A 12,667-nucleotide genomic window follows, 5' to 3' on the forward strand; every position below is an offset into this window, starting at 1 on the left:
CACAACTGCAACCCTGAGCTCACTGACTCATAGGTGAAACCATCATCTTGAACACTTGGATTACCCACCAGATCTTAGAAGTCAACACTGCTCACAGCCGCTGCAGGTAGCTTTAAAGCAGATGCTGCATTAACGTTGCTGATGGTGGCTTCAACAGAGGGTGCTGGTTCCCTAAACGTCCAACCTGCTTATCTGCGGTCACTGCTAACAAGGGCTAGAGGAGCATCTGGCCTAAGGCCAAGGCAGTTCCTATTCAGTGTTCTCCTAATTCTTACACATGTATAAAAAACGACCATACTATTCAAATATCCACAGTTAAAGCATGCAGCAAATGCTCCATTTCACACCCTCTCATTTGACCCTTGAATCTGTATTACTTGGTGGAAAGTTGACCAAGTCAATTTCCTCTTTGCACTGAGTTGTGTATGACCAGAGAAGAAACCTTCTAAGTCTCCTAGTTTTGATTAACAAATGACAGTACGCAGCAAATATTACATTTAACTGGTGTGATAGGGTCATAATGTCAGGTGTGCTTTTAGTTTTTTATTCTAAAAAATGACATCCATAAGAATACAAACTTCATTCATGGACATTCTTATAAGTTCCAAGGAGAAACTTGTGCAATTTGGGTTTATACATAGGACATTCTTATAAGTTCCAAGGAGAAACTTGTGCAATTTGGGTTTGTACATAGAACGTTATGTTTGCATATTATATGCATTTTCATACTGCTTATGACTACCTACAATGTGTACAAAATACGGCTGTATCTAGATTTTTGCATATTGTTGACTCCGCTTACAATAGGAGAAGTGAATTGGGGGCAGACATCCTTATCCCTACATCTAAAACGTCTTCCACAAATGCTACTATCTTTGACCTGGAGGCTTTTTTGCGCGAGTTTTTCATATGTACGTTCCGTGTACATATGCGTTCACATGAGCTCTAATATCAATAAATCCTTGAGTATCAATAAATCCTTGAGCAACCTACTATTCCAGGTTTTACTATGGTTGAAATGAATTATTAATTAAAATGAGATACAGAATACAGTTTCTGTGTGTCCAACCTATGATTTTCTTTTGCCATCTACCACAGTTGTACCACAGATGAAAACATGATTATCCACTGTAATCTGAAATCCTACTTCTATTGGTGTGTTTGAAGGCAATCCACCTGGGAAAAGGGATCATTGGCCCAGTAAAGAAAATGGAGCAACAATTAAACTATAAGCCAAATGCGTGTGTGTGCGTGCGTGTGTGTCATATATTTATTAAACAGATAAGCGAATACAAATCACACGCAGACAATTAACAATACAAACAGTATGACATTAAAGTTGGCTATAAAATAGATAAAAGAAATAGTTCACAGTCAAATCCAACTTGAGACATATGAATTGAAATGTAGTGAAAAAACAGTTACATCTTCCACTAAATCATTTTAAAACGGTAGAGAATAACAAAACCAGGGACGGGTAGGATTGGGTCCATGGTGCGTGGAGGCTGCTCTGTAACAGAAATGAATATGGCAAAACTAATGGAGGAAGTTAGTCCACCAACAGGGAGATGTTCTGACCTATGACTCAACCTGTGAGGGAGTGACTGATTATTTAAAGTTTTCAGAGTCTTTAAAGTTTAGCCATCCAAATCTTAGGCTGCAAAATTCTTTGTAGCGGTCTCTAGATGACATTGTTATATTGTCCATTTCCATGTACCAATCTAATCTATCCATCCATTATTTCAAAGAGAACGGAGGATCTTCTCCAATGTGGAGATAGCAATATCAGCTTTTCTCAAGTGTCTCAGTAAGAATTTTTTATATTTAGAGATCGAAAAAGTAGATATATTTAAGAGCCAGAACTCAGGACCGCCAGGTAACCCACTTCCCATAATACTCTCTACAGTTTTTATGACTTTCTGTTAGAAGGGCACTACCAAAGAACAGGACCACCAAAGGTGAAGTGGGATACTTATGGCCACTTCACATATAAAACAGTTGTCATCGACCTCATTAAACTTTTTGCAAAGTTGACTTTGGCAATGGTACCAGTGAGATAACACTTTCAATTGGGTTTCCAGATTGGAGACTCTGTAGGAACTAGATGTTTGTCCACTGTTTTTCATTTAGTAAACACTTTAGGCCTCTGGTGAGTTTAGGTTAGCCTGGGGACAGAGATGATTGGACTTCTATAAGTACATTTTTTATTAGTTTTGTGAGGGGAGGTCTCAGTGGAATGCTGGTGACAAAAGCCCAATTTCAGAGATTCAAGCATGTTTGCTAATTCTTTTACTTATCATCCTCAAGTACAACTACAGATAATGTCTTTATTTAGTGCTATTCTGCAATAATTCTTGAAAGTGTAACTTCACATGCATAAGAGACACATTACACACAGCATACAGTATAGGCCTACTTCTAGAGGAAACATCTTCACTTCACACAAACATTCTCTCCCTCTAATAATCTGATATTCATCAAATCCCACTGAAACAACTTCATCAAAAACTCTTTGTGTTTTTAGAAGCAGCTTTTTAGTTGCATAATGAAAGATCAAATATGCCATTTGTGTCTAAATAAAACAAATTGTGCACTATGGATTCATCAACACGAGCAGACACTAACGAGAAGACATTGTCTCATTGACTTTTCTGTGCTGCATATTTCATTGCAGCCCATGTGATCAGCATATGCAGCACGTTATAGGGATCAATAAATACATTGGCAGAAGTATTTACCCCATGGCATACTCATGTTGCATTCCATTTGAAACTAAAGCAATCAATCTACTCTTGTGTATGTATCCTTACTGTCATATTGTCCTCAACCCAGTTTATTTAAGTAACCAGAGTGTTGGGCTGGGAGAAATAGCATATCATTTGGATTTATCAAGAAAGACAAAAAGAACAGTAAATGCAATTTAGTCTATGGCAGGGTGAAATATAAAAATAATAAATAAACTAAAAATCATATAGTATTGTTAGCATCCAAGTGCCCTAATGCTCTCTCTACTTTGTGTGCTTTGGACCAAGAATACCTGCTTTGGACCAAGAATACCTGCTATGAATTGAAGCCAAATATCTGGTAAGTGGGTTTATAAACCAAAAACTAAGGAAAAGCTGGCACTACAATTGCCTTCACACTTTGAAAGTGAGCAACCGCCCACAGCTGTAAGAGGGTGGTGCTAACACCCCCAGAGAATGAATATAAAACAAAAGAATATTCAGAGCTGGGAGGAACTTCACCAAAGTGTATATCAATTGGTATAATATCAATCAATAAATGAAACAAATACATCCAAGTCTAAAAGTAAGATATACAATTTAATAACAGAAAAATCAAAACAATCAAATAAGTTTATACCCAAGACCCCCATTCTTGGAATGCATACAGTGGCTACAAGCATGCAGTGTGATACTAGCTAAAGGCAGCAAACGTAGCATTTTTATAAATAGAAAATGTGAACTCATGACATCTCTCTAGTTTTTGCAATAAAATAAGATTACTTACTTGTTACTGATGTTCTCCACAGATCTACTCTTTTGAACAATGCCGCACTTCCATGGACCTGGCAACCACTGATGCTGTACAATGTCAACAGTCTAAGAGTGCATTTGGAAGCATGTGTCTGCCAACATCAGCCCCTTTTTCCCCAAACGCGTTGATCCCATGCTACCGCCTTCAGTTTCACCTTTGAACGGCTGTTGGACCAAGGGGATCTGAAGATAAAGTGTAGTATGTTGGGTAAGTGCAGGTTTGTAGAGATGATCAATGCAGAGAACATCAGTCACAAGTAAATATAAAATGGAGGAACTGAGCAATTAAAATAGCGCTTCTTTCTAGATGAAACATTACACATTTATATTTTGAAACTGTGGAGAAATACTTTCATGGATGATCATCTGATTTTCAAACCATTATTATTAAGTTCTCTGAAGGCTTAAGGAGAGAATTTTAAAAAAATATGTTTCAGATGTAGCAAATAGTTCATGGAAGGGGATCTGAAACTCCAGATTAGAACGATTTCAAAATTCACTTTATTCAAGTTGGCTGGATTTTCTTGCAGACAAGTAGATGTTTTGAAAACCACTTAAATATTTGTTTAATTTCCACCAAATATAATGATAAAAATTGATAACAATGATTTAATAACCAAATGGGGGATACAAATCTTAAAACAAATGAGTAAAGTTGCCTTTTAATTAAAAGTATAAGTTTGATGAGAAATATATAAAGTCATTAAACGCATTCTTCTTTTGTTTTCTTGTTATATCCTAGCACAGTATAATTTAGGAATCATCAGGTTTTAAAGTAAATTAATTGGTCTGTGAGACTCCCCATTGAAATAATGTGCAACAGCCAAACAGACAAAAGAAGTATCATGGGACCAAACAAATTATGTTTAAAGCTCATCAATATTACCACCTACACTATACTGTGACATGCCAGTGAGACAAACTGAGGTGTAGATTTTAATATATTGGAAAAGCAGAAACTGTACATGAAGCATAGAAGTGTATCACTAATTAGATAAACCCAACAGTTACACTGGTCACATGTGATATTCCGGTTTATTGTGGCTGAATATCCAGTGGGTGGACACTAATATGTCATCAACAAAATCTCACAATTTGCATAATGGTATATTGTCATTGAAAATTAGTCACTGACTACTGTGTTATGACCAGTGGTCAAAGTGGAGGTGTATACGCTGGTATGTCATACTGCCTCTTCTCCTACTGCCGTCATTGTAACACTATCACATTCCATTCACTTACATTATACATATATATACAGTGGTAGAAGTGGGGTGTATACAGTGGTATGTCATACTGCCACTTCTCCTACTGTCTTCATTGTAACACTATCACATTCCATTCACTTACATATACAGTGGTATAGGTGGGGTGTATACAGTGGTATGTCATACTGCCACTTCTACTACTGCCTTCATTGTAACACTATCACATTCCATTCACTTACATTATACATATATACAGTGGTAGAAGTGGAGGTGTATACAGTGGTATGTCATACTGTCACTTCTCCTACTGCCTTCATTGTAACACTATCACATTCTAGTCACTTACATTATACATATATATACAGTGGTAGAAGTGGGGTGTATACAGTGGTATGTCATACTGCCACTTCTCCTACTGCCTTCATTGTAACACTATCACATTCTAGTCACTTACATTATACATATATATATATATAGAGTGGTAGAAGAGTGGGGTGTATACAATGGTATGTCATACTGCCACTTCTCCTACTGCCTTCATTGTAACACTATCACATTCCAGTCACTTACATTATACATATATACACAGTGGTAGAAGTGGAGATGTATACAGTGGTATGTCATACTGCCACTTCTCCTACTGCCTTCATTGTAACACTATCACATTCCAGTCACTTACATTATACATATATATACAGTGGTAGAAGTGAGGTGTATACAGTGGTATGTCATACTGCCACTTCTACTACTGCCCTCATTGTAACACTATCACATTCTAGTCACTTACATTATACATATATATAGAGTGGTAGAAGTGGGGTGTATACAGTGGTATGTCATACTGCCACTTCTACTACTGCCTTCATTGTAACACTATCACATTCCAGTCACTTACATTATACATATATATATACAGTGGTAGAAGTGGAGATGTATACAGTGGTATGTCATACTGCCACTTCTACTACTGCCTTCATTGTAACACTATCACATTCTAGTCACTTACATTATACATATATATACAGTGGTAGAAGTGAGGTGTATACAGTGGTATGTCATACTGTCACTTCTCCTACTGCCTTCATTGTAACACTATCACATTCCAGTCACTTACATTATACATATATATACAATGGTAGAAGTGGAGGTGTATATAGTGGTATGTCATACCGCCACTTCTCCTACTGCCTTCATTGTAACACTATCACATTCTAGTCACTTACATTATACATATATATACAGTGGTAGAAGTGGAGGTGTATACAGTGGTATGTCATACTGTCACTTCTACTACTGCCTTCATTGTAAAATCAAATTCCATTCACTTACATTTTCCATATCGCCACTCCTAAATTTCCACTTTGACCACTGGTTATGACCCAAATATTAAACAAAATGGTAATGTTTGAGAAATTTTCAGAGATACAATATTTCCATTACAATCAAAGGGGAGTATACTTTTTCAAGTGAGCTGTGGTCTGACCAGGATGATCAAAAATAAATAACCATTATTCTTAAAGGTAATATCCTAACTAGAAATCAAGCTGCAACTGCATAATTATCTAAGCCATAACAAAGCTGTCCTCTTGTTTCACTAAAGTCCTATAAATATAAAAATTATAATTAAATTTAAATTATGTACATCATAATCTATATATTTTATTACTGATTCAGCGCTCACTTGTATAAACTGATGATTGTGTTTGTACTTTCTCCCATTGGAGCTGATAACTGATAATGTAATATATGATTAGAGTGTCAACAGAATGGAGACGAGCAATCTACCAGTAATATAAGTTAAATAGGAACATATGTGCAATACAAAAGCAAACTCTTTTTCTCTCTACCTTTCTATCATAGCCAGCATTAATTTTTTCAGCAATTTGTGTTACAGTAGCTCTTCTGTAGGATAACGGATGAGTTTGTACGTACAAGCTTACGCAAATAAAACAAATTTTATCCCAGCTTCTCCAAAGGTCATATGGTAGAAACTTTCCAAAATCTGGTAGAGCAAGATATAGAAAATATCCCAGAAAGACAAACGCAAGACAGAATATATCTGAAAAAGAATACAAAGCCTTGAGGGATTTGAAGGAAAATATCATAATAAAACCTGCTTCCAAGGGATGGGTTATTGTAATCATGGATAAATTAAAATACATGGAAGAGTCCAAAAGGTTCAACTTATATAACTTAAAAAGGATCCAACTATATGGTATCAAAGTGAACTTCACGATCTCTTGGAGGAAGGTTTACACCTGGGGATTTTAATGAAAAAAAGAACTCGATCATCTCTACATTGAAAACCCAAGAAGATGGTATTTTACCATCTACAGAAAATACATAAAGATGTTAACAACCCCCCAGGGTGTCCTATTGCTCTATAATGAACTCCTTAACCTCAAATCTTTTGGGGTATATAGATTTTTGTCTACAGGAATTGGTGCATAAACAAAAGAGCCATCTGAAAGGTACAGCAGCCATTTTACAAATTGTAGAAAATATAGAATGAAGAGAAATATTAATTTTAGGAACATGTGATGCAAAATCACTTTACACCTGTATCCGACATGCAAACGGCCGTGCACACACGTACCACTATCTGTGTGGAGACATTATGAAGAATGAACAAGTACTTTTTTTTTATGAGTGGTATTGAGTTTATCCTCCAGCATAATTATTTTTGTATTATTCAATTTTTACTTAAAACTTAATTAGTTCATTAAAATCAGTGAAATAATAGTGATTTGTGTTTGAGTGAATAAATAAAATGTGATGATAAAGTTGCTTAATGCAGTGATATTTGCATTATATCGTTCAGTTCATATTATTTACTGAGGTGCTGTTTGCTTTGTGGATCATCAAATTGTAGATTTTCTTATAAAGATTATTGACCTTAATGTTTTGCTACATTAAAACATCAAATTGTTCAGACTGATAGGTGGGATTAAAATGAACTTCCAGTCCTTTCAATATATGGATAGTGGATCCAGTGTTAATACTACAACACTCCACTTCAAATCTCATTGATCTCCTAATGTTAAATGTTCTAATATCAAATATGGGTTAGATTACAAGATACTAACACTTTGAACACAGTCTATATTCTTCTCTTTCAATTACCTAGGTGGATACATTTGTTAGTAAATTACATTGTTATTATTATTATTATTATTATTATTATTATTATTATTATTATTTCTACGGCACCAGAGATTCCATATCACTGGATGCAGAAGCAAGTAATAAATAGATGAAGTAATAATAGAGAGGTGGTGTAGAGAATGAAGAGCAGAGGGCCAAGGACAGAGCCTTGCAGGACTCCAATAGAAGGAGTAAGAGGGGGGAGGAAGAGTTGGAAGAAGAAACGTTTAAAAAGCGGCCAGAGAGGTAGAAGGAAAACCAGGAGATAGCGGTTTTTGCGAACAACTAGGGAGTGAAGGGTGGTGAGGAGAAGAGAATGATCAATTGTGTCAAAAGCAGCAGAGAGGTTGAGGAGTACGAGAAGGGAGAAGTGACCTTTGGACTTAACTGAAAGTAAGTTGTTTGCTACTTTAGTGAGGATAGATGCAGTTGAATGAAGGGGATGAAAGCCACATTGGAGATGGTAGGTAGGAATCTCTTCCCACTCTCTTCTTGACCCTCTCTGATCTGGCTTTCAGACCCTCTCCGGTCTGGCTTTCCCACTTTCTCTCTAAGGTGGGTCAAACGATTGAAGACAATATATATGATAGCCTATTTCGTCCCCAAGTGTTTAAAATGTAACATCAGTGTTTGGCCATTAAAAAGAAATAAAAGTATTCACTTTACCCGTGTTCTGTTTCATTCTTTCACGGTGTATTGCTAACTGCCTTGTTAGTGCTCCACTCTATCTTTTGTCTTTGTGGAGCTAATGTGTCCTCTCTTAGTGATCTCAAACCCACAGTTGTTAGCCTAACAAAACATCCTATCCATTCACCTCTTTTGAGAACTTATACTCCTCATATATAATAGACGTACCCTGCAGTGTCCTGTGTAGTAGAGCAGAGCAGACTTAAATCCGTATTCTTCATTGCATATATCTTCAGATTCGCTCTTTGTTGAATTAGTGCATACGGATACTCGAATTACATGTGTTTTAAAACAAAAGCATGTTGCGCTAAGTATGCATACCTTGATGAATCAGGGCCAAGGAGCATAATGACCACACTTTGTAACACAATGACAGCAGGACATTTTCAAAATAAATCTAAAGATGAAGTGACACATTGGTTTCGTCTGCTGTAAATTGACGAGCTGACAAACATTTTAGTTGCATTGCTATCCAAAGTCAGAAAAACATATTGATGCCTAATACATCTTGAAAATTACACTGTTTAGGCTGTAAGAACTGAAGCATGTGTTCTAAAGCAAATATTAGTAACATTTTAAAATTGCTGGATACATCTGCCAAAACAGTGATTTGTGATTTCATTAGTTAAGCAATAACGGTTGGCTTTGGGATGTCTGTAGCGCAATAAACTAGATATGAGAACTATTCTAGTTTAGACTAGATGACAGATAAAGTTCAACAGAGCTTAGCTGCGGGCTACCATGTTTAAAAACGAATAAGTGTATCTGGCTCAAAAAACTTAAGTGAAGTACATAAATTATATCATTTGAAAATGAAGAAAGTACACGTGGATTTGAAACACATGAGGTTTCAGATATATACCATGTAGCACAGAAAACACACAAAATGCTTCTATAGACTGAAATGTATTTCTTAAATAAACTTTATCCCATATATATAAAAGAGCTTGATCAGAAGTGATTATTTGAGTTTTAACAAAACATGTTTTAAAGCTACATTCCTAGATAAGAAAATCACCCTTCCCTCTGCTCGCCTCACCAGAGACTTGGGGACTGATCCATGCAGCCATTTTTCCTGAGCTCCGTCATTCCTCTAACAGTGCCACGGACCAATTTGTTTATGCAACTGTTTATTTGTTTGTTTCCTTTGCATTATACATTTACTGATGGTATTCTATACACGGTTAGTTAAGAACAACTTCGATTTCTACCAAAGAGTAAGTGGTCCGTGTCTGATTTGTTGAGGATGTGTAAGCCTCATTTTGGGGAATTCAATTTTTACAGAAATCTCCACTGATTTTTTCTTTGTGCTCCATAGAGGTGTGAGGAAAAACGAGTGGAGACTTTACCGTAGTAACAGTAACAATGTGCAGCCGCGAGGAACATTTCGGCTAATTGAATTCCCTCCATTGTGTCTTTTCCTTCTCAATTGTGTCAACACACTTTTTTGATATGTTACAATCTGGAAATGTATGTAGGTTTTATATAGGATAAAGCATACATAATAAACAGGAATCTAACAAAGACCTAAGAACATTTTGATTGGCCCCACTGAATTTATGTCCAATATCATCTGTCCTATTTAAATGACAAGTAAAATTGATTATGTATAATTGAAACTTGAACAAATGTGTGTGTTAGTGAGTTTGTCTTATGTGTAAATTCACATACTATGAGATATTTGCAATTCTCTTATATTTTCTCATGTACAAAAGATAACCTATTATCCACTCTTCTCAGAAAATTTAACATCTGAAAGGTTCCCTGCAGTACCCTTCCATAGGGTTGTTATGTTTTTTCAGATATAAGAATGAACAAGATGCAAGATGTCTGTTGTCATCCTCATTTACACTTACCCTGCACCATTAATATCCAGTTATTCTGAATTAGCTTTCAGCCATGGGCTCCATATTGTAAGAAACTCTCAAAATATAGGATCATTTGTGAAAGGTTTAGACATCATTAACTAGTTGAACCCAGTGATTCCTTTATGTGGTCATAGGTTCCCTCCAATTTAGGCATAAAACATCAATATCTTAAGCAGTTGTTGATTCATTGACAGGCTGGACCCTCTCTTGGGACCTGCAACTTTACTGCAGCGGCTCTACAGATCCGTTCCGCCCCCACCTTCTATAGCGTACGTCCCGTCCCCCTCTTCCGTGAGGTATGACATCATACGGTCTTATTAGAGGGGAAGAGAAGAAGAGTCTGCCTCTGAAACACAGAGCCAGGTGGTAGAACATGAGTGTGTGGGGAGGGCCCTTACTGTAATTGTGGTGGATGTTGTGTATTCATCTAATGGTGAGGGTGTGTAATAATCATTTAATAGTAGGTGGGAAATATTAATTTATTGGTGAGGGGCAATTGACTTTATGGGGGGAACTATTTAACTTAATAGCGGAGTCATAGTAATGACTATTAGTTTAAGGTGGTTTGATGTCATTATTTAATTAATGCCATGATAGTTAGGGGATTATTAATTTAATGTGGTGCTGAGATTAGGGAGGGCTAATCAATGATGATAAATACCAATTATTTAATATTGGGGTAATTTTGGAGTTAATAGGTTTAATTATTAAATAGGAATACTAATATTTAATATTGGAGCTGATTGGGGGAATATAGGTATATTTATTAAATGTGAGTACCATTAGTTTAATGACAGGGCATGTTGGGAGGGCATAGGTCTATTTATCAAATGTGAATGCTATTAATTTAATGTTGGGCTGGTTTTGGGTACGGAGGCCTAATTATTAAATGTAGGTGCTGTTGATTTAACATCAGGGCTGGTTGGAGAGAGGGAAGCCTAAATGATTCACTCACTGCTAGACTTTCCATATTTTATGTATCCCCCTTTTTTCCAAACAGGACCTCAACATTCCAGGATCCAGACAAGCAGAAACTGAGCTTAAGAGACAAGTAGCCGCAGGTAGTGAGAGCAGCAAAAACAGGTAGGAGAGAGCACGACAGTCTTCCAACTGTTCTGACTCTGGTGGGGCAGTCCCAATTTTGTGTGACTGTCCCTCTCAATCTGGACTTGACTCTCCTGACTGCAATGATAGTTGAGATCTTTGTCCTGCTTCACATTGTCCTGCTTGTTAAGGACCAACTGTGTGTACTACTGTTAAATGCAGGTGGTTTGTTCTTAATGAACAGTATAGTGTGAGAAGGACATACATCCCAACTATCCTTGCTCCTACACTCCCTTCTATATATATATATATATATATATATATATATATATATATATATATATATATACCCACTCAAGTCTTTCAGATATTGGAACCTGTGCGACATACCTGCTAACTGTCTCGATTTAGGCGGGACAGTCCTGATTTAAGGGGAATGTCCCGCTATCCCTTGGATCAGGACTCTATTCTAGGGCAGTTGGGAGATAAGTTCCACAGATAGGTGCTCCTAGCAGCAACTGCTGCACGTGGCACTGAAGACCTTTTTTATGGATGTAGGGAGAGAGGAGGATGGGGACAGCCAATCAGATTGTGATGTGATCAGGTCTATGTGTAACATAACTACATCCCCTTTATTGGGCACATGCTTTCCCGATTATAGAAATGTAAAAGTTGTGATGTATGTATTGAAGAATAGCTAGAACTAAACTGAACATTCTACTGATCTGTTTATCAAATCAGACATGAATCAAATGTAACTGATGAGTAAAATCTTATTTTTACAGTACAAAAGAAGAAAATCACACAAGTAAAAACTCTCCATTAGCTAAGTGTCTGAAGAAGGCCAAACACATTAAATATTGACATGAACATGCTGTGCTGAGAATTGAGCTGCCTGAGAACACAGGTGATTCTTTTCATTCATCTTCTAAAGAGCTTTCACTTTGGTGTGAAGATACAAGTACAAGTTGTTTAAATTTCACAGAGAATGTTTTTAACGGAAAATATCTCTATCTTTATCAAGATAGTCCTGCTGAAGCGACACTGTTACAACCAGGACTCTGGCTCATAGGGGCTGATCTGTTGTGATAAAGCTCATTATTCTGGGGCTACTGCACTGCTGCATCTGATATATAAGTATATCAACAGGAAGCAGCTGGATGCTCCAAAAAGTAACATA

The 12,667-nt window shown here is 36.6% G+C and overlaps 1 protein-coding gene across 1 annotated transcript in view; it reads right to left on the reverse strand.

The window, feature by feature from the left end:
• The window catches only part of HPSE2 (heparanase 2 (inactive)), a 267,375-nt gene that overhangs the window by 83,414 nt on the left and 171,294 nt on the right, over nucleotides 1–12,667 (reverse strand). The window lies entirely within an intron of this gene.

This window comes from Mixophyes fleayi, chromosome 6, assembly GCF_038048845.1.
Source record: "Mixophyes fleayi isolate aMixFle1 chromosome 6, aMixFle1.hap1, whole genome shotgun sequence".
Classification (NCBI taxonomy): domain Eukaryota; kingdom Metazoa; phylum Chordata; class Amphibia; order Anura; family Limnodynastidae; genus Mixophyes; species Mixophyes fleayi.